This window comes from Opisthocomus hoazin, chromosome 10 (assembly GCF_030867145.1).
Source record: "Opisthocomus hoazin isolate bOpiHoa1 chromosome 10, bOpiHoa1.hap1, whole genome shotgun sequence".
NCBI classification, from domain to species: Eukaryota; Metazoa; Chordata; class Aves; order Opisthocomiformes; family Opisthocomidae; genus Opisthocomus; species Opisthocomus hoazin.
This window is the reverse complement of record NC_134423.1, coordinates 15,407,688-15,430,741: the sequence shown is the minus strand read 5'-3', so window position 1 is coordinate 15,430,741 and position 23,054 is coordinate 15,407,688. Positions and strand designations below refer to the sequence as shown.

Below are 23,054 nucleotides of genomic sequence, written 5' to 3'. Positions count from 1 at the left end.
GAAATGCGTTAACAGCTATACCTTGCAGGAGTCATAAAAACTTATATAGTTGATTTTTTGTAACGTTAGTTTTTAAAAATAGTTTTGTTAAGCTGCATTTAGAGAGTAAGGTACTTGAGCCTGTAGTATGTTTGAATGAGAAATTTTTTTGAAAAACAGCCCTAAGAAGCCTGTTAGATTTAACAGCCCGCTTCCCTCAGCCAAATAAAAATAGAACATTTTGTGTGCAAAGCAGGAACTTACAATTTTAAACTCCCTTCTAAATACATTTCAGATTTTTTTTTTTTTTTTTTGGTTGTTGTAGAACGTCTTATAGGATCAGTTTAAGATCCACTAGTAATCCAAGCCTATCATCTCTAAAAGCAGAGGCAAGAACATTGTGGAAAGACCTAGAGACGATTTTGAAGTAGATGAAGAGAGGAAGAGGAAAAGTCAAGAGTCAGTCTTTTAGGATCTTGCTTAGGCTGGAAGACAAACAGGGATGTCTTCAAACTCTTCCTGACTTGGCAGTTCCTGATGCGCAGATCCTGCAGAAGGCATCAGGGATTTCTGCCCCTAGACGTGCAGCTTTTGATTTTTCCAGCTGTCATGGAACTCTTCTCCCAGTAGTCTTCTGTTTCCAGTAATCCATAGACCTACTTATTCCAGCCTGTCTCTCATCGTCTCAACTGACTTTCATTTAAATATCTTAGACCTTCTTTTCTCTTCTCCCAGACTCTTAACAAGAGGATCATACTTCTAAACTCATCTGCTCCAAGCTACGCAACTGCTCTGCAGCACCCTTCCCCGCTTTTTCCTGTCACTTTCTCTGGACTGTTGTCAGTCCGCTTGGGTAAAGCCTTTTCTGTGCTCATCTGTTACCACTGTCTCACTGGGCACGGTAGCTGGCTAGCTTTACCTTCCTGCCTGACTTTTTCTCCTAGGAAAAAAAGGTGTTGATTATTCCTCAGGTAGGAGTAAAACAAACCAGCCGAAGATGCACACTCCATTTAGCAAAAAACTGCCTGTTGGAACTTTGCCAAAAAGGACCACATAGCTGGGGAAAAATAATTAGTAAATCTAGAAGAGACATAACTGCTGTGGCTGCTGATTGTTTGATTTTTATATTTCAAATACAATTAACATAGCTTCGTACTCAGCACTTTAATTTTTTTATGTTAATTGTTCTGGCTGACTGAAAGTTACATGCTGGTACCTGTGGTGAGAAGAGAGTGCTTTGGCATATGTCTGTGAGCAGAAGGAGCTATTCTGCTGCATTACTAATGTATTAGCAATGAATGAATCAGAAAATTTAAAAGTTCTTTTTCTGAGCTGAGATTTTATCCATTTCAAATTATGCAAAAATAGTGACAGTGTTCCAAAATTTGGGTTTAAGATGAGGTAGACATGTTAATGCTCTCTGAGAGGTTGTAAATAAATTCCTAGGACTGCTTTAAAAACAGAAAGCCTCCTGTGAAGCAGGGTAAGGTTCCACAGGCCACTGATGTCTGCATTCTGAAATTTTGGACATTAAAAGCTGGCCTGTAATGGGCTTCCAGGACTGAGGGGGGCAGAATACAAATGGCTGTTAGTGGTTTGAAAACTATTTGCTAAATTTCAGGGGAATCTTGGAAATGAGTGTTCCTGGAATTTACTTTTTGATGGGGAGTATTCTCTAGATCTTACAGATACCACAGGCAGATTGCATATTCCATTTAAAGGATGGTATGCTATATGTCAATCTGGAATTTACTTCATCAGTGTCTGGGTGCTGATTTTGGGTAGTGTGAGAATTTTCTTACCCTTCTTGTAATAAATTTTATTGGCCTGTCTTAAACTTTAGGAATGAAAGGATCTGCTTAATAATTATGGCTTTGGTTTGTATAGAATTACTGTTCAGTGAAAGAATCCTGTGGTTCATAGCTGTACCTCCTCCCGTGAATAGACTCTGCGTGTCTGTTAAAATAGTGCATGCTCATGAAAAAATAAATTTCCATAGAGCTGTGAGCTTTTTGGAATTGTCTGCTAAATAATGTAGTTGCAGGTTAATGGTTTGGTTTCTTGAATATTAAGTAAATGACAAAGAAGCAAATGTAAAGAACAGGTATCAGTAAAGTTGAAATATGATCTTTTTTTCCTGTGTACAACACAGTTTAATTTCTGCGAAAGAGTAAGAATAAAACTGATATGTTTTAGAACTTCTTTGACTTTTTATGTCTCGGTGAAAATAGTATATAGTAAACAGAGAATCTGTTGGGGTTTAACCTCTTCCAATTGGCCCCCAAATTTATAATGTGCTTACTTAGAAAAAAAAAAAAAGGGGGTGGGGGTGGGGGTAGGGGAGGCGAAAACCCAACCAAACAAAAAAAACCTCCCGAAACCCACAAAACCCCCCAAAACTTTTATTTTGGTCGGGTTCCAAGAACCAGTGTTGGACTGTCCTAATAATGAGTATTTCTTTTTACTCCTTGCAATTACTCTTTCCATATTGCATCAATTTTTTGTGGGATTTTGTTCTAGATAATGTCACAGGAATACTCTTTTTTTTTTTGCTACTTAATAGGAACAAGTTTTGTGGTTGTGTGCACAAGTCCTCAGTGAAGCTTTCCATTGTTTGGGGAGAGACAAGACAGTATGTTGTCAAGAATAATATTGATTGCTGAACATTTGTGGTACTGTAATTTCAGTTAAAGACAGGCAGGATTTTAATTTCAATTGTTTTTGTTATTATTATTATTGTTTGAAATTCAACTGTTTCTTCAAAAAGGGCATATTTAGTGTATGAGTAGATACTATAATGTGTTTAAGATTTTTGAGACTGTACTTGAGATTTGCTACCAGACTGTAATCTGAGTAATAATAAATGCATTTATTTTTCAGAAAAATGCCTTTAGTCTTATGAATCTTAGCATGTGACTTAAGCAGATTCCATCTAGGTGCTTTAAATACCTCTTCACGGATTGTCCTAGGATTTAAGGAATTTTCTGCCTGTGCACTATAATAAATTTAAATTAAACATCCTAAAATATTTGGTTTGTTGTATTTTTTGATTCATTGTCTGAGAGGAGAGTAATGGCATTAAGCTTATATTCCACTGAGAATATGTTTTGTAATTAATCCAGTATGTTTTGGCTGTGTGAGAGACTCTGCAGAAGTTATTGTATCCAGACTAGTTCAGACATTTAGCAGATATTTCAGAGCTGTATGCATTTACCTTTTGATAGAGTGGAATTAATTTGTTGGGTAATTGTTTCTGACATAAAAATATTTGCTAGGTTAATTTATTTTGTAAAAAGTAGCACAGAATATAATGGAAGCATAATAGACCCACTGCATACTGCATAGGTAATACCACTTTAAAAATTGAGTGTGCAGAGCTTTTAGTCGTGTCTGAATAGTAATTGTACTTTTATTGCTAGTAGTTCATATTTGTTATGGTGCTAACCATCTTCACCTTTTATTGCCTCTTGCAGATATCTCATGCTGCCTAAAGCATAATCAAAGGCAACCAGTTTTCTTTGAGACACTCAGTTTCAGTGGCTTCGTTCACCACTAGCTCATTCTTTTTTTCAAGCTTTTACTACTCAAGAAACAATACTTCATTTTCAGCAAAATTAAGAGTACTTCATAATCTATTAGCTGTTTATCTTGGAGGCAAAACTTTTAATGACGGAAACAAATCTACATGGGATTCAGTGACAAGTATTTGATGATACTGATTTCTGTTACTTTATGTGGACTTCTTGAACAGTGTGATGGATTGTAGGTTTAGCATAGTAATGCTCATGAAATATATGAATACATATGTTAACGTTTTTTCAGTTGTCTGAGAACCCTATTGTGTGCACTCATTTGTGCTCTCACTTCTACTTTTCTCTAGGTTTAAGATAGCTTGCTTAATGTTTGAAAATACTTTTTTAAAAACTGACTCAAGATTTCATCTAAGGATGTCTACATGCAGTAAGATTTATTCAGTGCTGACAGGGAGTTATTGCAATTTTATTGTTGTCCATAGGATTTTCAGTGTGGACTTTCTTTTGCTGTTATACTTGATCCAGAGAATTTAACTGTAAAATGCTAGGGAAGTTAATTCCAATAAATAAGAGGTTTAAGCAAAGGAGTTAAAACCTATACAAAAGTATAGCAAAACATATTTTTATGAAGTATGCTTGGTTTTAGAAAGAACTCCCCCTATAGTTATCTCCCCTAAGATAGTTTTGTCCTATCCTTAACTGCATCTTTAAGATATTAAACCCAATAGTTGTCTACTCATAGTATGAGTTCTGTAGTTCTAAAATTACTTAAAGGGAAAGCTAAGGAGTTTTCTTTCCTGCCTATCATGCTGTAGTTACATCATTAATTCCTTTCAACATCTTTTTCCAATTCTGTTCTTTCTCATGCTCAAAGCTATTCAGATGCACTGTTCTTAATACAGTATAAAACATTTTTAATAAAGCTTTCAAATGAAGGAAATTAAACTTTATGCAGCCTTTACACAAATTACACCGATAAACTTTATAAGCTGGATTTCGCTATTATTCAGCGTGTCATTATAGGCCATTCGGTTCCCATCTAGTGTGCCAGTGAGAATTCATATATGTGATTTAAAGTTCTTGGTTGCTGTCTACCTCCACAGAGGCAGCCCTAACTGGGAGAATCTCAGCAACTGTAAAATGTCAACTCTGCCACTTAATTGTCTAAATTGGAGCGAAGATCATGAGCATTCAGTCTATGCAGCATTATTCAACTCATGAGTTGTTTTTAATTGGCTTTTCAAGTAGTCCTGTCAATATAAACATTCATCTGGGAATATTCCAAGAGAGCTATTGTTTTATGCTTTCACTTAATACTCTGATGCATGCAACCTTGAAAGTTGTCTAATTAATTTGTATTTTTTAACAAATTCTTTTGAGTTATTTGGCTCAGAGTTATGGTACTGCAACTCTGAAATGATTCATACAAGTCAAGTTGTAGCTTAGATTTACCGTGATTGAACCTCATTTGCTTTTCTGATTATGTTTTTGTTAGGAAGATAGTACTGTGCATATAATGTGTATGTTTCAGAATGATTAAATTCTTCTGCTGTTTTCCAAACTTGAAGGCTAGGCAACAGATTCTATACCAAACTGTACATCTGCATCTACAAAGTCTTGAGTCAATCACATAATCTTTGACAAATCACATGTGATTTGATACAGAATTTACTCCTAGTATTTTAACCAATTCACTAAAAATTGTAATTTGAACTCTTCTGAAAAAGCATGACCCTGTTAAGATGCTGCAGAAAACTGGGAAGTCAAATCTTTCAGTTTAAGTTAATTGTTCTAGTGAAATAAAAAGTAATTTATTATATTTCCTGCACTAAAATATAGCGCCTGGGAAACTTCAAGTGGCAATACAGTATTTTTCATTTCTTGACCTAGATTTTTGAAATGGTGCTGTTGAACAAAACCTTGAACTTCCATCCTGGAGGTGATTGCATTTTTGGCTGGTGTTAACATTACTATGAATTTCTTCCCTTCATTCAGAGATATTATGTAACAACATTTGTAAAAAATGTTAAGATGTTCCCAGAAAAGATCATAAGGTGTTACATAAGCTAGTTCTGCCCACTTGTGTGTGTGAGGCAGGACTGGGACTACGAAAAGGCCACTTTCCTGTGGTGTGTAGTAGTGCAGCCAGCCATGTTTAAGACACGTAAACCATCTGAGCAGTCTCAACCTTTCTGTCTTTAACTACACTATTGATTAAAACCAGAACGAACTGAAGTGTTTTCCTGTTACAAATGTTGAAGATAAGCACAGCTTTTATAGAAAAACTTGCTTTTTTAAAAAGTACAACTATCAGTATAACTTCCCAGTTGATACTTTCAGCAAAGCAATCACATCAGCAGTACCTGTTATGTTTTTAAAAATAGCGTTTCTGTTTTAGAAATAGGAGCTATTAAAAGTTCAGTTAGGACCACAAGTCAGTGACGGTGTAGCATGGGATGCAGCAGCATGGGATGCAGCAGCATGGGATTAACAAAAAAACCTACTACAGACATGCATATATTTATGTACTGTAATGCCACTACATCACTGTTTTCAAACACTTTCTTAAAAGGGATGAGTGATTAACATTTATATAGAATAGTTTCTTTATCAGTTGTAATATCACACATTTCTGTAAGAACCTGATATAGGAAGAGGTACAGGTTTGTATTCCTCAGTTATTTTCTTGATTCTGCTGCTAAAATGGTGCATTCTCTACTGCTAAAAAGGGTGGATAATCCAGTGTACTAAACATCTGCAATTCATACACCTTTTTAGTAAGATGCAGATTATGCATTTTTGGAGAGAAGATTAATTCTCTGGCATTGTGAAATGCCCAGCAGTGTGCCCAGGTGGCCAAGCAGGCCAACAGCATCCTGGCTTGTGTCAGGAATAGTGTGGCCAGCAGGAGTAGGGAGGTGATCATGCTCCTGTACTCAGCACTGGTGAGGCCACACCTGGAGTACTGTGTTCACTTTTGGGCCCCTCACTACAAAAAAGACATTGAGGTGCTGGAGCGTGTCCAGAGAAGGGCAAGGAAGCTGGTGAGGGGTCTAGAGAACAAGTCTCATGAGCAGCAGAGCTTGGACTGTTTAGTCTGGAGGAGAGGAGGCTGAGGGGGGACCTTACTGCTCTCTACAACTACCTGAGAGGAGGTTGTAGTGAGGTGGGTGTTGGTCTCTTCTCCCAGGTAGCTATCGATAGGACGAGAGGCAATGGCCTCAAGTTGCGTCAGGGGAGGTTTAGGTTGGATATTAGGAAAAATTTCCTTACTGAAAGAGTGATCAGGCATTGGAACAAGCTGCCTAGGGAGGTAGGGGAGTCACCATCCCTGGAGGTGTTCGAAAAAGGTGTAGATGTGGCACTTCGGGATACAGTTTAGTAGGCATGGTGGTGTTGGGTTGATGGTTGGACTTGATCTTAGAGTTCTTTTCCAACCTTAATGATTCTATGATTCTAATGTGTTATAAAAGCTTTTTAAAGTATCATTCCTATGAGGTAGTTTTGAAAAACTACAAGAATAAAGAAAACATATTTTCCAGGTTATTTTTTAAAATCCAGTTTTCGTTAGGAAGTAATAGGAATATGGATTAGTTTTAGTGTGATAGTATCAGAGCATTATTTTTCCTAGTTATAGGTAAAATATACAATTATATCTAATTTATGTAGTATATGAAATATATAATATATAAATAAAATATATAATTATGTATAGCTCTGAATTTTTTTAGTACAAAATGATGGAATTCAGAGTTTTAGTCAGAGTATAGACTCTTGAGACCTAATATAGAAGAGAGATGGTAGTTAGTAACTGTAGATGATGTCAGGAACATCTTGAGTTAATTTGTTTTACAACAATAGTTTCTGTCATCTGAGGTCTTTTTGGATATTATTTTATGAAGCTGTTGTATATCTGTGTTCAGTACTAGTAGACAGGTGGTCACATCATAAAGCTGGTACTGCTTCTGGCATTAACTGATACTTTAAAATCAGTGTCAGCAAAGAAACAAGGCTTGAAAGGGGTTTGAGTCTGTATCTTTTTACGAAATAATTTTTTCAGCTTATAGCGATTTGAAAATGGAAGACCAGAAGTTTTACTGGGATTCAAGCTCCAGGTTGAAACCCCATTTCCCATTTTCTTAATCTGGAATGTTTGAATGTAGAACTTTCAAAAAGCTGAGCACTGTTTGATGATACTGGGGTTATATGTATCTGCTGTTTAAGTGAAGGTGCTTTTTGTTTCATGATGCCAATTAAAAATACAGACGTATTTTTTTCAAGTTGATTCACGTTGTGGAAGAAATGCAAAAGTATGGTTAAGATTGCTGATAAATCCAAAAAAGGTGTGGAAATCACTAGCAGGAATAGAGGATGATTAGAAGAGGAATCAAGATATGTAAAATCAATGAATTGAAATAATAAGGCTTATTTTGAAAAGATGCAAGTAACTCAGATGCTAGTCCTTAGTAAAGGCTGACACTTGCCAAAATACACACTGGGACTGGTGCCTGTATTAAATAAAATTGTAATGTCTGTACAGTTAAATTTTTAATATGCTTTTTTATATGCCATGATATATTATAGGGTAGTAAATAAGAGTTACTCTGAACGTCTGTAAATCAAATGCACTTGAAATACGCGATTCAGTGCTCCACAACTAGATACTAGACATAGCTTAAACGAGGGAGATCAGAGGATGATAAAAATTGTGGTGATTTCCTAAGTACTTTGTAGTGGGGTGTTTGAGACTCCATAGGTAATATTTATATACATATTGTCATCGTTTGCAATATCAGTTTAATTACCATGACTAGTAGGAGCTTTATTGGTGGTGTTAGCTTTTTATGAGAGCATTAGAGTGCCACCTGTTGTTTTGGGATGACTTTGAGAAGAATTTTCTGAGTATTCAGCTACAGCTGCTGAAATGTGATGGGAACATTTAATCCTTTGATAATGCATTTCCAAATTGTCATACACTTTGTTGATTAGTATTCTACCTGACTCCTAAGTGTCTTCATTAAGAATGCCTTCTAATGTCAACAACAAATTCGTTCTCTTGCTCTACCCTGCACCAAGCCAATAGAGTAGGAAGGTGACATTTTCTGACTATTCATTTACTTAATTTTTTCATAAAACACCTGTATAAAACTCTTAACCTCCTATAAGCTTGAAAATACTAAGTTGCAGGGGATGTGTTTTTAAAACTCGAGGGAAAATGGAGTGCTGACTTTCAAATGCTCAGCAAAAATAATTGTTTCTGAAAAGCACTGGAACAAAAAGCTTGGTTATTCTGTTCTCTGGTATCACTATGTCACTAGTGTATGATGTCCTTAATTGTAAGCTTAAGCTGAACATTACTTTTAAGTTTACTATTTTTGTGCTAGATATTATCTGAAATAATTCTGTATTTCTCAAAAAGTAAGTGAATTAAACTGCAGAATGCACTTACAGGAGTGGGGTAGTGGTGTGGGTTTTTTTCCTTTTCCTGAAAGGTAGAGAGAGGTTGCTGGTAGTGTCTTCTGTCCAAATGTAATTTTCGGTGAGTGGCAGAACTCTTTGGTGATAAGGATAACTAATTTAATAGTAGTTGAGGGAACTTCTGTGAATAAAGGGAAATATGTGCAGTGGTTTGGCAGAGGTGGATTTGGATTGATGATTTAGTTTCAGAACTGATGGTATTAACAGTCTCAGCAGTTTCACAGTATCATCCACCTGAAATGTTCCCAAAACTATATTATTTGGCATCTACTACTCTGATGCTTTTTTATCCTCTTGGAGAGTAGGAGATAATCAGTGTGGTCCTGCAGCTTTCAGATGCACAACTATGTGCATCTTTGTATGATATTTTAAAATGCTGATTTAAGTAATGCTTGGAGCCATTTGGTCAAAAAAGATAGGTTTGTCCCGTATCCTGTGACTGAAATTCACATCTTTACAGAATCACAGAATGGTAGCGGTTGGAAGGGACCTCTGTGGGTCATCATGTTTAACGGCTTTCAGAAGTTATCAGTATTTTTTAGTTATTTGTATACTTACTTTTTCTGCAGAATTTGTCTTGATACTTAAAGAGAACTCGGTGCTAAAGAGTCCCGTGTAGTTGGTGTTGGAAGATGCAGCAGCTGGTGGAAAAAATCAGTGACAACAACTCGGAAGACAGGTCACTCAAGATTAAATAATATTTATAAAATATTATCTAGAAGGACCTGAAAAATATTTTTTTGTTGTGGAATTAATAAGATTCTGTCATGTCGCCCCCCCCCCCCGGCCTGTTCCTCATTTTCTTAATTTCCAAATTCTGGGATTATTCTGTGGGGTTACTCATAGTGAACACTTGCCCATGTGGGTGATGACGTTGTTTCCTTGCTATGTTCTAGTTCATATTTTAGATTGTTTGCATGATTATAAGACGTTTATGCAGTTCTAATTCTGTTAATAACTATGTCAGAGTAGTCTTAAAAATTATAGTTCACAGGCTTTGAAACTGTCCTTGCTTTCCTCAAATCCTGGAGCCCAGGCAGCAGAGAGCTGTTGAAGGGAAGGAAGGTGAAGCAGGTCATACACTGCAGTGGGTTGGTGCTGGCCAGCAGCAGCTAAGCGCCACACAGCATCTTGCTCACTCCTCCTGCAGTAAGATGGGAAGAGAACCAGAAGAGCAAAAGTGAGAAACCTTGTGGGTCGAGATAAAGATAGTTTAATAAGCAAAGGAAAGAGACCAAAAGGAAGTGATGCGAAGGTAACCGTTCACAACCTTCCACAAGTAGACCAGTGAGCAGCCAGGCTCTGAGCAGTGGCTACCTCCCCCAAAACTCCCTCCCCTCAGTTCTTATTGTTGAGCATGGGATTGTATGTCATGGAATAACCCGTTGGTCAGTCTGGGTCAGTTGTCCAGGTTGTGTCCTCTCCCAACTTCTTGCCTACTTGCTGGAAGTGTTCCCGCAGAGTGGGAAAAGGAGAAAGTCTTAATGCTGTACAAGTGCTGCTCAGCAATAGCCAAAACACTGGTGTGTTAACCCAACCTTGTTTTAATCACAAATTGAAAGCATAGCACCATACAGCTGCTATGAGGAAGATTAACTCCATCCCAGCCTAACCTAGTACATCCACTATCCATGTTATGGTGATTTTCTTTGATGATCTCTTTATCTAATTGCTGAAGTCTGGAGTGTGCTGGAGTTAACAGTTATCATTAACTTCAGTAAATTCAATGTTCTGCCAATTGTAACCAATCTTTACCTGTAGAAGCTTTCATACTATGAAAATTAGGGTTCTCATTCTTGATAAACCTTCATCCTCCGTATGCAGTTTGGTTTTAGACAGAGCAGACCTAGCCTCAGTGATTAAGATGTCATTTCATTTTTGAAGATGTACAATATGATGTGAACAGTCTTAGTCTTAAGTGCAGAACCTGTTGGCATATTGAAATAAAACTTCAGTATGTTGCAATTTAAACCCTTTTGTCATCCTGGAGTTTCCACCATGAAAAAAGACTTGAAAATAGTTTCCCTATTTTTTTTATCATAAAGGCCTTAGTATAGTTAGAAAAGCAGGACTTTGTTGCTTATTTAGGATAAGATTTAGGAATGTGTTTGAAACCTTTGCCTTCAAGCTGCCAAGAAGAGCCTTTAAATTAAGGGAACTGTCCTTGAAGGAGGTAAGAACACCCTGACAAGACTGCTTGTCAGTGTTTGGCTAGTTTTGGCTGGTTCTGGCTGAAAAGTAGTGTCCAAAAGTAACCTATCCTTCATTATAATACTAAAAATCACACCCCTTGGGGGAAAGACCCCCAGACCCCTACTCACTGAACATGCGCAGTGTGAAAGTGCTGACCAAGTGTTACGTAAATGATGTAACCAGTCAGCAACATGGGACTGCCTCATGGGCTGAAACTTACTGATAAGAAACTGAATAAAAGAATGCCTGCTTCGATATGTGGTGTGCATGCTAGGAGGAACTATCCCCCGTGCATCTGGCGCTGTAATAAAGAATGCTTGTTTTCTAAAATTCCCAAATGAGTTTTAGAGAGTCTTTTTTTTTTTTTTTTCCCGACTTACGGTATCAGTGTGGTGTTGTTCAATACTCGTTTGAATTCAGTTTGCGATACTGTAGGAACTTGTAACCATTGTTCCACCTGATGAAATAGAAGATAAAGTGAAACTAGGTGACATTGGCAAAGGCATGTCTGTTCACAGTTGAAAGTTCTGTGAGTATAACAGTAAGAAATATTAGGAAAAGTTAGCCAATATTTTAGGGCAGCTATCTAATTTTTGTTTATTTCTGTATTTGTGTGCTATGCCTGTCTTGTACATGCAATACTTTTTTCTGATTGTTTTACGTATAGCTATCAGCGTTAAAGATGCCTATTAATCATTTATTTCAGTTGGTGTTTCCCAGTGTCTCTCCCAGGATAGTGCCAGAATGCAGAGGTTTTGTATTCGTAATGATGAGTCTAAGTCTCTGGAGAATTTTTCTGTAGATTTGAATGTCTGTAGTCACTGACACTACCACCCCTCATTCCATTCTGTATATCTCTCAAGTCTCCAAATGTAATTCAAGGCTATGGAAGCTGTTTGAGTTAAAAACAAACAAAAAACTCTGGAGTGTATCATAATGCATGTGGAAATTTCCTGCTCTTCATGTTTCCAAGCCTACCTTCTTGTGCCTTACAGCAGCACAAAATGATTAAAATCTGTTCTGTAGTATTCAAGTTATGTATATTTTTCTTGCCTTTCTTTTGGAGCCCTTTGTTACTTACACAGGCTTAGACAGGCATATGACATTTGAATTCATCAAGGTACCTGATACATCATGTTTTCACAAGTAAATTCCTTTTTCTGCACTATATGAATGGTGATATTTGTTTTAAAGATTAATGTTGCATTGTAGCAAATTAATGGTTTTGAAAATGAAGTACAAACAGTAGTAAGGGTTGTGTGTTGGAACAATTTATGCTTTACTGTTTCATGAACAGTGGCAGGAATTCTGTACTGATGACAGGTCTCAAATAGTTACCTAGTAAACAAGTAAGTTATAAGACATGGTAAGAGATCTTTCTTAGCCATTGTCAACATTGTAACATTCGCACTACATTTTCAGAAGTCCAGTTGTAGCATGATGCTAAGGAAGTCTGATGGGAGGGGGTGAGGAATTTTCGCCATGTTTAACTTTATGGATTTAATTTAGATACTCATTTTCTAAGCCTATGGTCTCAGTAGCTAGTGGAACGTCCAAAAGCATCCTAAAGAAAAAAAGTGGCTTGTTACCTTTGAATATGCGGTGGTTCAGCATTTTGACATGTAAATTAAATTTTTGGAATGCCCTTTATTATATTAAATAATATCATTAGTAATAACCTAACAAACCACTGTAAAGTTTTATTGTCTCTTGAGATATAGCGAGAGATTACTTCTATGCTTTAAGAGCAGCATTGATTTATTTTCTTTGCTGAGACAGTAAAATAAGACGTTAATTGGACAGGCGTCAGTGCTAGGTTTCACTAAGCATGGTCTGCGTAAGTACTGGAACAGTGATGAGAAAGTTTTGCAGCCTGCATCACTTGCTTCACATAAACAAATTAGTCTTCTGTGAATTGTGCGTTCGGTCATGCAGTATCTCTGCTGCTTCTCCCTAGGCTCACTAAACATTCAGACATATGTTTGAAATTTTCAGAATATGTCTGCATAAGACATAGCTTAGCTTTCATGTCAGATTTCCAGCTTTAAAGGAGATAAATTTTCACTTACACAACAGAATATTTTTAATTGTTACATTTATTTTTTATCTCAAGTACTTTTTTTTTTTTGCCAATGGCTAGAAAAATTTGATGCATTTAGCTGCACTTACATTAAGAGTTGCAACATTGCTTTTCATTTTAATGATGGTTTTACATTAAAAATCTGCTTTTTTCCTGACTTCATCACTGAAGTTTTATGACTTCACTACTCCAGCCCTCTGTTTTTCATATCCTGTTTCTCCAGTCCCTGTCTACTGCAGATCTCCTGGTTTAAGCCGTTATCTGCTTTGACTCTTTTTGTGTTTGAAAAAACAAACAGACAAAAAACTACCAACAAAAAAAGAAACCTCACTGTTAATTGGCAATGCTGTATAATTCCTGTCTTGGTAATACACTTTCTTTCACTACTGTTGCCGATTTCCCTGTCTCTTAAGATGAGAAGTAGGTTGGGAATTCTAGTGGGTCAGAGGGAAGAGACAGGAGAGTGGCTGTCTCTTTTTGTTCTTGTTATGACCAGAACTAGCAATTTTGCTGCCTCTCCTGCAGTTTACTGTGTTCTGGATGCAACTAATCTGCAAAATGATCAATGATATTCAACAGTACTGTTTCTTATAAAACTATCTTGGAATTTCTAGAACAAGTTGTTTTTGAGATGTTGCTGTAAAACAAAGACTGAAAAAATGAAGTCTGTTTCTCACATGTTTGGCTGTTTACCAATGTATGGCTAAAGAAATTTTCTGTGCTTCAAAGCAATTATTACCATTGTGAGGAGGTAATGAAATCGTGTTAGAACATGAGGAGGGGCCATCTATAGCCATAAAATTTCTGTGGCAGTCTCCATAGGAGGGATGTCAGGATACTGATTAGGAACGGTTTTAGATAAATACAGCTGGGGTGGATTATTAATCTAGAAAGGTGTCTTTTCCGGAATTATTTTGAAAAAGTATAGTAGAACTTGTTTATTACAACATATTAAAAACAGAATCTGAGATATGGTATAAGGTGCTCAAGCACTTCAGAAATTTATTGCAAATTCATTAAATTTTGCAGTATTACAGTGAATTAGCAAAGAGTTGTCTAAATCTGCAGAGAGCCTGAAGCATGGGAAGGTGAGATGACCTACTGAAGTGACAAAGATTTGTGCTTTTCAGAATTGGGAAACCTACTATTTGAAAAAAAAAACCCACCAGGTTTTCAGGTTTTTTCCTTTGTATTTTCTTTCTTGGATTCTGTCTCCTTCCAGTGGTTTAAGTGATACCTTTACTCGTTAGTTGTCTGAGTGTTCATCACCCTGTGAAGAAAAGTATATGGCATTATGATGTGTGATACCGTTTTTGCCAGTGCAAGGTCACACCAAGGTTTTATACTGTGTGTTGTTAGGGAGAATCTGTACTATCTGGGAACACTTTTACGGTGAGTAGGAAGAAAATTCTGAAGAAAGTGGGATGAGAAGGTACAGATGAAAGTTCCTGTATATACTGAAATGCAAAAATGGCTGGGAATATAATGATTTTTTTTTTCCCTACCTCAGGAAATAAAAGTAGTGTTATTTTAAGAGCAACTGAATTTTTTTACTAGAATTATTTATTGAGAGAATTGCTAAAATGAAGAAGATTTCTGATCCACATTAACACTGACTGAATGCTGGATATTGTCTATTGTTCCTGACAGCCCCCATCATTCTTTACTACTCAGTTTCTTTCTTGCTGATCTGTAAGGAATATTTAATGAAGTAGAAGCTGTGATTAATTGATGATGTCCATGCCATCTTAGAGATCAAACTGAATTTCGGTTATAGTTCCCTGTTTCTATGTGTCCCAGGTCTGTTCTAAAGATCTCTTGAACTCCAGAATCAGCAAAAGTGTATTTCATTTGATCTTTGATATTCTGAACTTGTTATCTGGGCTAATATTGCATCTAGTCCTGCAGCTGAGAAGTGCTGAGGTTGCTAGACTGGCTTAGGATAACAAGGCTCCAAACCCAGGCAGATGCTGTCCATCTCTTGATTTAGCTTCTCAACAGGGACTCCAGTGGCTGCAGCCAGTTCGGGCTGCTGGTGGATGTACTGGGTCTTTTATAGGGACTCTGTGCTGCTGGACATTTCACATTTGTTGATGTTCTACCAGCACTCTGTCAGGGTGTTTCATCAAGACTGACATATTCCAGGTCTTGATATTCAGGACTAACTTACATTCAGGCCAATATAGCACTTAGCTTTGCAAAATGTGTTTAGCAAAAAATAAATACAGATGCCAAATTATGCATGTGTACCCATGTACTGTGTTGAGGCTTGTTTATTGGAGTTGTCTTGTAGTCTCATTTTTATATTCTTTTAAAGATAAGAGCTGGAGGAGTTTTTAAAAAATTGATTTACAGATTGCTTTATGGTTGTTATGTTTCATTCTCTCTGTACCAAGATAATTTCCCTGTGCCCTAGTCAGTATGCTGTATAAATAAAATGAGTTTGAGGGAAAAATCTCAGAGTAAAATATTGGACAAGTTACTCATTTTCTCGCTCTCAGATGTTGCTGAGTTCCTGTTTGTTAGGATCTCTGCTCTCCTTTCTGTAGATTCTACAGTTTTATTTTTAATCAGAAAGGAATATAAAAGTAGTCATATATAACTTGGCATAAATTCAGCAAAAAGGTTTTGATAAGATGAAGAACTTCATTTTACTGACCCAAGCTCAGAAATTCCTCTCACTTCTAAATTCTTGTAGTTTTAGATTTGGTAATTTTTAATTTTATTTTTTCTGGCATAGAAATTTTTCCTCTAGAGGTAGTAGTTAGGTTCCTTGTTTTGGTCTTTACCTTCATGATGAAAAGAGTATTGTAGTTGTGGGCGAGTTCACTTTCTACCTAGTGTTGTCATTTTTGTTCCCAAAAGAAAAAGCTTCTGAAAGATTCATTCAGTTGAGACTACTAAGTTACTCTGTTACTCTAATATCAATCAAACAAAAGTTTGCTTTTACCTTTGTTAAAACTTACATAAAATAGATAAAAGCATTATTTTTCTTAATGCAATAACTGGAATGTTTTTTTTTGCAAGCATTCATAAGGTAATTTTAAGCAGGTCTGATTTAGAAGTGCTAATCTTTCTTGGCCATATTGATGGCTTGCAAATTTTTTATTTCCTTGTAAAATTAAATAGAAATCACAGATGGCTGAGGGACTGTCTGTAGCTGGATAGTCTATTATAAATAATGGATTTCTAAATCAAATTAAATGGTATTGCTGCTACTTACTGAAAATGAGAATAAAATATTGAGATTTGGGGACTTGGATATTTTTGTGGGAGTTGATACAGATTTGAGGGATTCTAGGGATCAGTATTTCTAAATTATTGAATTTGTCTGCAAAAGGATCTGCTTCACTTTTTTTAAAGTCTCCTCTAAATTCTTGGAACAAATATTAATGAGTACTCATTATAGACTGAATGAATGAAGACTCATAAGAGAATTGTATTAAAATGTTCTGTGATCTAATATTTTTTTGGATTGTATTTTGAGGCTGAAATGAAGAAAAGGATCTTTTAGTTAGAACAGTACATTTATGACTGCATCTGTTATATTCAGTGTTTTTCCTGCAGTTTGAACTTTTACATGTTGGGGCTCATAAGATTTGAAGTATTCGTCTTTTCCTTTTGAAATGTGAATATTTTAAAGGAAATTACCTAAAGTAAAGGAAAATAATCCTTTAGTTTAATAAATTGTTATTCCTCATCCTTTTGTGAGATGATAATTTGATAGTTACATTCGCATTGAAGATGTCATGGAAATTTTTCTTCTGAATGCTTGAAAGAGATAAAGACACTGACAGAAAGCAAAAGCTTCACTTGTTTGTTTGTTTGTGTAGTTTTTTTCAACTTCAAATCACATCATACTGCACTTAGTTTAAGGGGAGAAATATTTATGCTTTTGTTCCAGGGCAGCATGAGAGAGAAGAAAGTTAAGAAATGATTGCAAAGAAAAATGAAGAAATGTGAACTGTTCTGTACACCGCTCTTTGTTTTATTGCATCTTTGGTGGCAGTGCAGCAAAGTCTCTTCAGATTGAAAGCCAGACTGAAAGCATGGAAAAGTAATTTGTGCAAGAAGCTTTCGCTAAAGTAGATCAGATAAACAGAATGCGTTTGGTTTTTTTGTTTTGATATTGGGAAAAATTTAGAGGAAGTTTCCCTAGAGAGAAAAAAAAAACCCAACAGTTCTTAGCTTTGAGGACTCCTTTCCCTATGGGGAAAAAAAGGGTCATTAGAGAAATTCCCAACTACTGATGATAAAGTTTGCTGGTAAGTAATCTCTGAAACAAAAAAAGACTGACTTTTTTTTTTTTTTTTTTTTTTTTTGTAAGCAGAAAGACTAAACCTGGGTGCCAGGCAAATCTGATGGTGTCTTTTTCTGTAGTTCTGTTGCAACTGATGCTTCGTATCTGGTTGTCTTGTATTCCTCTGTCTTACAGGAAGTTTTTTATATTGTGGCTCTACCAGTTTAGTAGCTCTATATGGTAGTATCAAATACTGTTTGTGATTATTTCTCAAGCGCCTGTTTTGGTTTGCCTGCTTGCTTATTTTAAATATGCCTGCCACACTCAGAACTGTTGTGCCTACTTTGTAAGTGAGGACCTGGAGTATTAAGTGGCTGACTGGAGACCATGATAAGCAGGGAGACAGTGACAGGAGACAGATGCTTGAAACTGATCTTCTAAATTCTGCACTAGTACTTTAAGGCACCAGACAGCTTGAGTAACAAGTGATTTGTGGCAAGCATGGAGCATAACGGTGAGAAACCAATACCTGTGCAGTTATTTGTGGAAAGCTCAAAGAAGATTCAGTTTCATTTCTGATGCATCAAGAGTGGAGAAGAGCTCGTGTTACGGAAATGCTGCTGTAGAGGGAAAGAAAAAAAGATAAGAAATGTTTGTTGCCCAGTAATGGCTGGAAAACTCCCATATGAACTAGTGAAACATGGAGGTTTGATGCGTTACACTGGCAAACTCTCACAGTTTATTTTCAGTGAATTTGGATGGGATGTTAAAACAGTTTAACAGCAATTTCACCACCGTTTCTTATGCCACAAAATAACTGCAAACAATTAATTGATAGTGCTGTCCTTTATATCACTGCCCTCTGCATAAAGATAGCAATGCTTCAACTTCAATCTTGTCTTTAAGTCTCTCTTTTGTAGCTTGAACTATCAGACAGTCTAAAGCAGGTTTTTAGGTAGCTATTTTCAAATAGAAAACACACAAGTTTTCTTTCTTAAGAGTAACAGAAAATATAGTAAAAGCTTAATCTGAAGTCTTGTTGAAGTTCTTTTGTATTCAGCTTAGTAGTTTTACAGTAATGCTTTTTATGATATTGTGAGAGAATACAGTGAATTCAAAGGATCAGAAGTTTGTAAAGACTCTAGGTCAGGAAGGCATTCTTTTTAGCGGTTCTATGTTATATGGTTCATAGGCAGGAATGGGGATGCAGAAAAAACAAAGGCATTCATCCTTTTCAGTTTTATAATAGCAAATTCATTTGAGAATCTGTTATTCTGTAATTTATTATAAAAGATTTTAATTTGATTATGAGATTAAAGAAACTGATATCCAGAGTGAATTGTTGTAATTATCTGTTACTCAAGTAAATAATCTTTCTTTCATATTTGCAAGCTGAACAAGACTTTCTTAAAATAATACTATACTGTTGGCATTCTTGGCAAAACGTAAATAGCGAGTACTTTGTCATAAAAATGATTCCAAGAAAATATAGCAAAAATTACAGATATTAAAGAAGGTGCGTCAAATTGCAGAATGTATTAGATGTCGGAAGTAACAGTTCCTTTGACATTAATAATGTCCTCTGCTTGTTTATATAAGCATAGTGATACAAAAAATTCCATTTTCATCTGATTTCCTCATTGTGAATCTGCCATATATATTCTGTAACAGTACATACAACTTTGAAGTAACAAATAAGTAAAACTAAGGTTTGTAGCTAGTTTTCTGCTGTTCTGTGATGCTGTTTCACAACAGCAACAAACTCTTCAGATGTATGGACTGGATTAAATAGTTTACCATACACATTTGTAAGTTTCAGTGTTTCTATAGATTCAAAGAAGTATCTCTGTTTTACAAATTTACAGATGCGTTGCTAACAGCTATACAAGTGTTAAGAATAAATTCTGTATAAACTTAACAGATTTCTTAAGAGTACTTGTATCTTGTTTGGTAAAAAGAGATTTTTTTTTTTTTTTTTTGTCTTACTGGATGTTAAATTATTCTGTTGTTTGCCCTCTTAAAAATTGGGAAAGTTCAGTGAAATCCATTGCTTGTCTGTCTGAATTAATTAGATTTTAAAATGGACAATATAAGTATATAGTCTATCTGCCACAGCTCCTATAGAAGTTGTCTTATGAGACTATAGTGTGGCCCTTGCTAACAGTTGGACTTCTAAGTTTAATACTTATCTTTACTTTTAGATTTTTCTGTTTGTTATTTTTTAAAAGTACATCAAATTCTTATAAAAGCCAGCTCATAAAATAGAATTTATTTAATAAGTAATTTTAGAAGCTCCTAAATGTCATGATAAATAACATCATCTGCTTTACCTAGAATTTTTAGCATACGTGCAATCTCTTGCTGAGATATAATTTAACAAACAGTTTAGCAAAACTTGCTATTTGTTTGTTGTTCTCATACATGTACATTTCCTGTGGAGACCCTTATGATGAATCTAACTGTTCAGCTTTTCCTGCTTAGTCATTTGTTTCCCTGCTACATTACATGCTGTGAAATGTCTGTTAGACATAGTATAGGAACGAGGACCTTAGTGTAATTTCCTCCAGAAGTGTCAGTAAGGTGAGTGTTTTCTGCTAGGTAATGAAATAACAGTACCCATGTTATTTGAGGTACTGTGGAAAGAGGAGCTGGAGAAAAGGTGTTTACATTGCCCAGCTTAACTGACTAAGTTAAAAGGCTAATTTCCTTAGGCTCCCAGTGCAGTCAATGGATAGCAGTAGGTCTAACTAGGGTCCTAATACAGCTGCATCCTTTAGAGGAGCCTGTCACTTCTGACAATATGGGAGATGAAGGAATTTAGTGATGTGCTTTGGGTAGACATCCCACGTTAGCTTTTCCTTTTCTACTTTCTTCAGTGACAACTGAACGCCGTTCTGCGGCAGAACTGTGCTGCTTTTTATCTGCAGCCATGTGATGTGACAGAAAGTGTATACTGCTTGAGGTAATACCAAGAAAAATGGTAAATCCCAGGAAAAGCCATACTTGCATCACTACCGTGCAGCTGGTGGCTATGTATAGCTACATAGAAATACTAGCACTGCTTTGGTTGGTTTTAGGAAATGAATTAAACTGACTGCTGTAAAACCAGGTCTTACATTTGGAGAACCGTGATTTTACTATAAGCCATAAGGAGCAATGCCCATAAGTTATTCTGACTGTGTGCAAAATGCATAGGCATTTGGGTGTAGGTCTGTGCTTTTGCTCTTGTTCCTTTGTAATGAAATACTAGGAAGCTTGCAATGGATATATGCTCAGTATGTATATACTGCAGGAAAGGATTATTTTTGGTTTTCATGCTTAATTTATTCTAATTTTTCCCTCCTCATTGTCCAGTTTTTTTCGTTCGTATCTTCTTTTGAACTGTCTGAACCAACAAGTAGATGAAGGAAGAGGGGAAGGAGAAGACAGGATGTACTGGTTGCATAGACTTCATTTTTATTTTTGGTGCCTGTGTGGTCTATAACCAGGTGGCTGCGTCTCATTAGTTTCTAACCTGTAGCAGTTTAGTCACACGAGCTGTATGGATACATACTGCACATACACATACAGTGGGCAGAATTCTTGCATGTTCATGTCTGTGCGCGTGAGTTTTAGAGACTGGCCAATATCACCTTACGCTAGGGTTTGTGGGAGGAGAGAAGGAGAGTTTCAATCCTAGATTTCTAGTCTAGCTTGCATGTGCTATCCCAGATGTATGAAGTCTGTTTTGAGCTGGGGTCTGTTAGCTGCCTATATATGGAAAAACTTTCTGAAATGAAAGCTGTGGAGGCTATAGGAAACTTGCATTCTATTTAGTAAGCTCTGAATATTTTCTTCGACTTTTTGTCTAATGAGAATCATTGGTATTCTACATGCTTATTAGCAATCTCACATTTCCTGAATCTAGGAATGGAAAAGAAATAGCAGACTATTAGAATAACATTGTAATTTCTATTAGCGTGGCTTTCACATTTTTCAATGTCTTTTTTTTGTTGCTGGTTTTTTTTGTGATTTTTTTGAATTTAATTTTTTAATTCTTTTTTTGTTCTACTGTTTTCTCCCCTCCTCCTTGTCCTTTGTGCCAGCTTTCTTGATACTTGCATTGATTGCTTTCTCTTTAAACAAACAAACAAACAAACAAATCCAACACCCCAGACAGTACCTTTCTGCTAATTTTGTAGTTGATTGTCACAGTTCTGTTGTCTTTGTTTTTTGCCATGTTATGTTTTCTGTGATACAAGACAGCATATAATTTGTGTTACAAATTATCCTGTAGAGAGTCTTTTCCTGGTTAAGATACCAGTATCTGATATAGCCCCTAAACAAAGAATCCTTGAAACACCACACACAGGTTGTCATGTTCGTACAAATCAATAGCAATAACTTGAGAGAATCTTCCTTGACAGCATTGGAGTACTGAGGCCGATTTTCTTCACATTAGCTGCCAGCTAGGTGTTTGGGATTAACTCAGTTCATGAATTTCACTTATCAGTTAATCAGCAAGCTTCAGTATGTTCTTCAGTCTGTTTGATATTGCTAAAAAGGCAATTTTCTCTGTTAAGTGGTTTTGAAACTTGACAGCTTTATGTGAGGACAACCATGGTTGTCATTGTTTTCCTGTCAGCTTTATCAATGTGTACAAAGAAAAGCTGCTGACCAGAGCAGCATTTGAAGATGTCCATCTCTCTCAGCATTCTGCAGTTTGAAAATAACACTTTTGCTTCTCAGATAGTAACTCTGTACAGTTAACAGGGGAAGATAGTAGAAACAGGTATTACAGCCCATTCTATTATAAGCTTAACCTTAGTAAAATGAAGGATGTGTTTTGAAAAGACAGGTAACAACTTGTCTCCTGGAATGCCGTCCTATTCTGTGTTGGATTTTGAGAGCTAATAAACAAAGCCATCTAATTTAGATGGAGTCAAAATGCCAAAGTTACTGTGAAGTGCAAGTTAAAATTCTCAGAGCTGCGTTGAAAATCCAGGAATCTTATGTTCCTGCCTTGGCTGATTCTTTTTTTAGGCTGTGTGTCATTGCATGTAAAATGTGATAGTCCTAAATCACTTGCAAGTAAGTATTAGTCTGCCTGTCTTGTTTTCAGTTTATCTTGTCTTGATGAATAAAATATTTCCAGACAACTAAAGTAGGGACATAGCTTCTTTTATGAAAGTCAGTATGTTACGCTTTTGTTGAGTCTGTGGTCAGCCAGGCTGCAGTAACACAAGCATCAAGAGTATGGAAATCTTACTGGGATGGAGATTTCAAAGCTGCTTTGTGACTTTTTTTTTTTTTTTTTGTGGGCACAGACAGCTAGAACAAACCAAAGAGGCCCTGCCAGTCTTTGAAATATAATTGAGTTTGATGTACTGTGTACTCAGTTTTCTTTGCCACTGACCCTGCAAAATTTGTTAAAATTAAGGCATTTGACAGTGTGTGATGAAGTTGGAAAATGGTCATCTTTGAGCTTTATCCATTTAATATTATATGAAGTAATTGTAATTTCTCAGGTGATACTTAAGGTGTTTTAAAGTTTTTGCCACCGAGTTCTCAA

At 36.1% G+C, this 23,054-nt stretch overlaps 1 protein-coding gene across 8 annotated transcripts in view; it reads left to right on the top strand.

The window, feature by feature from the left end:
- The window catches only part of ENTREP2 (endosomal transmembrane epsin interactor 2), a 168,630-nt gene that overhangs the window by 23,515 nt on the left and 122,061 nt on the right, over window positions 1-23,054 (top strand). The gene's annotated exons all lie outside the window — the stretch shown is intronic.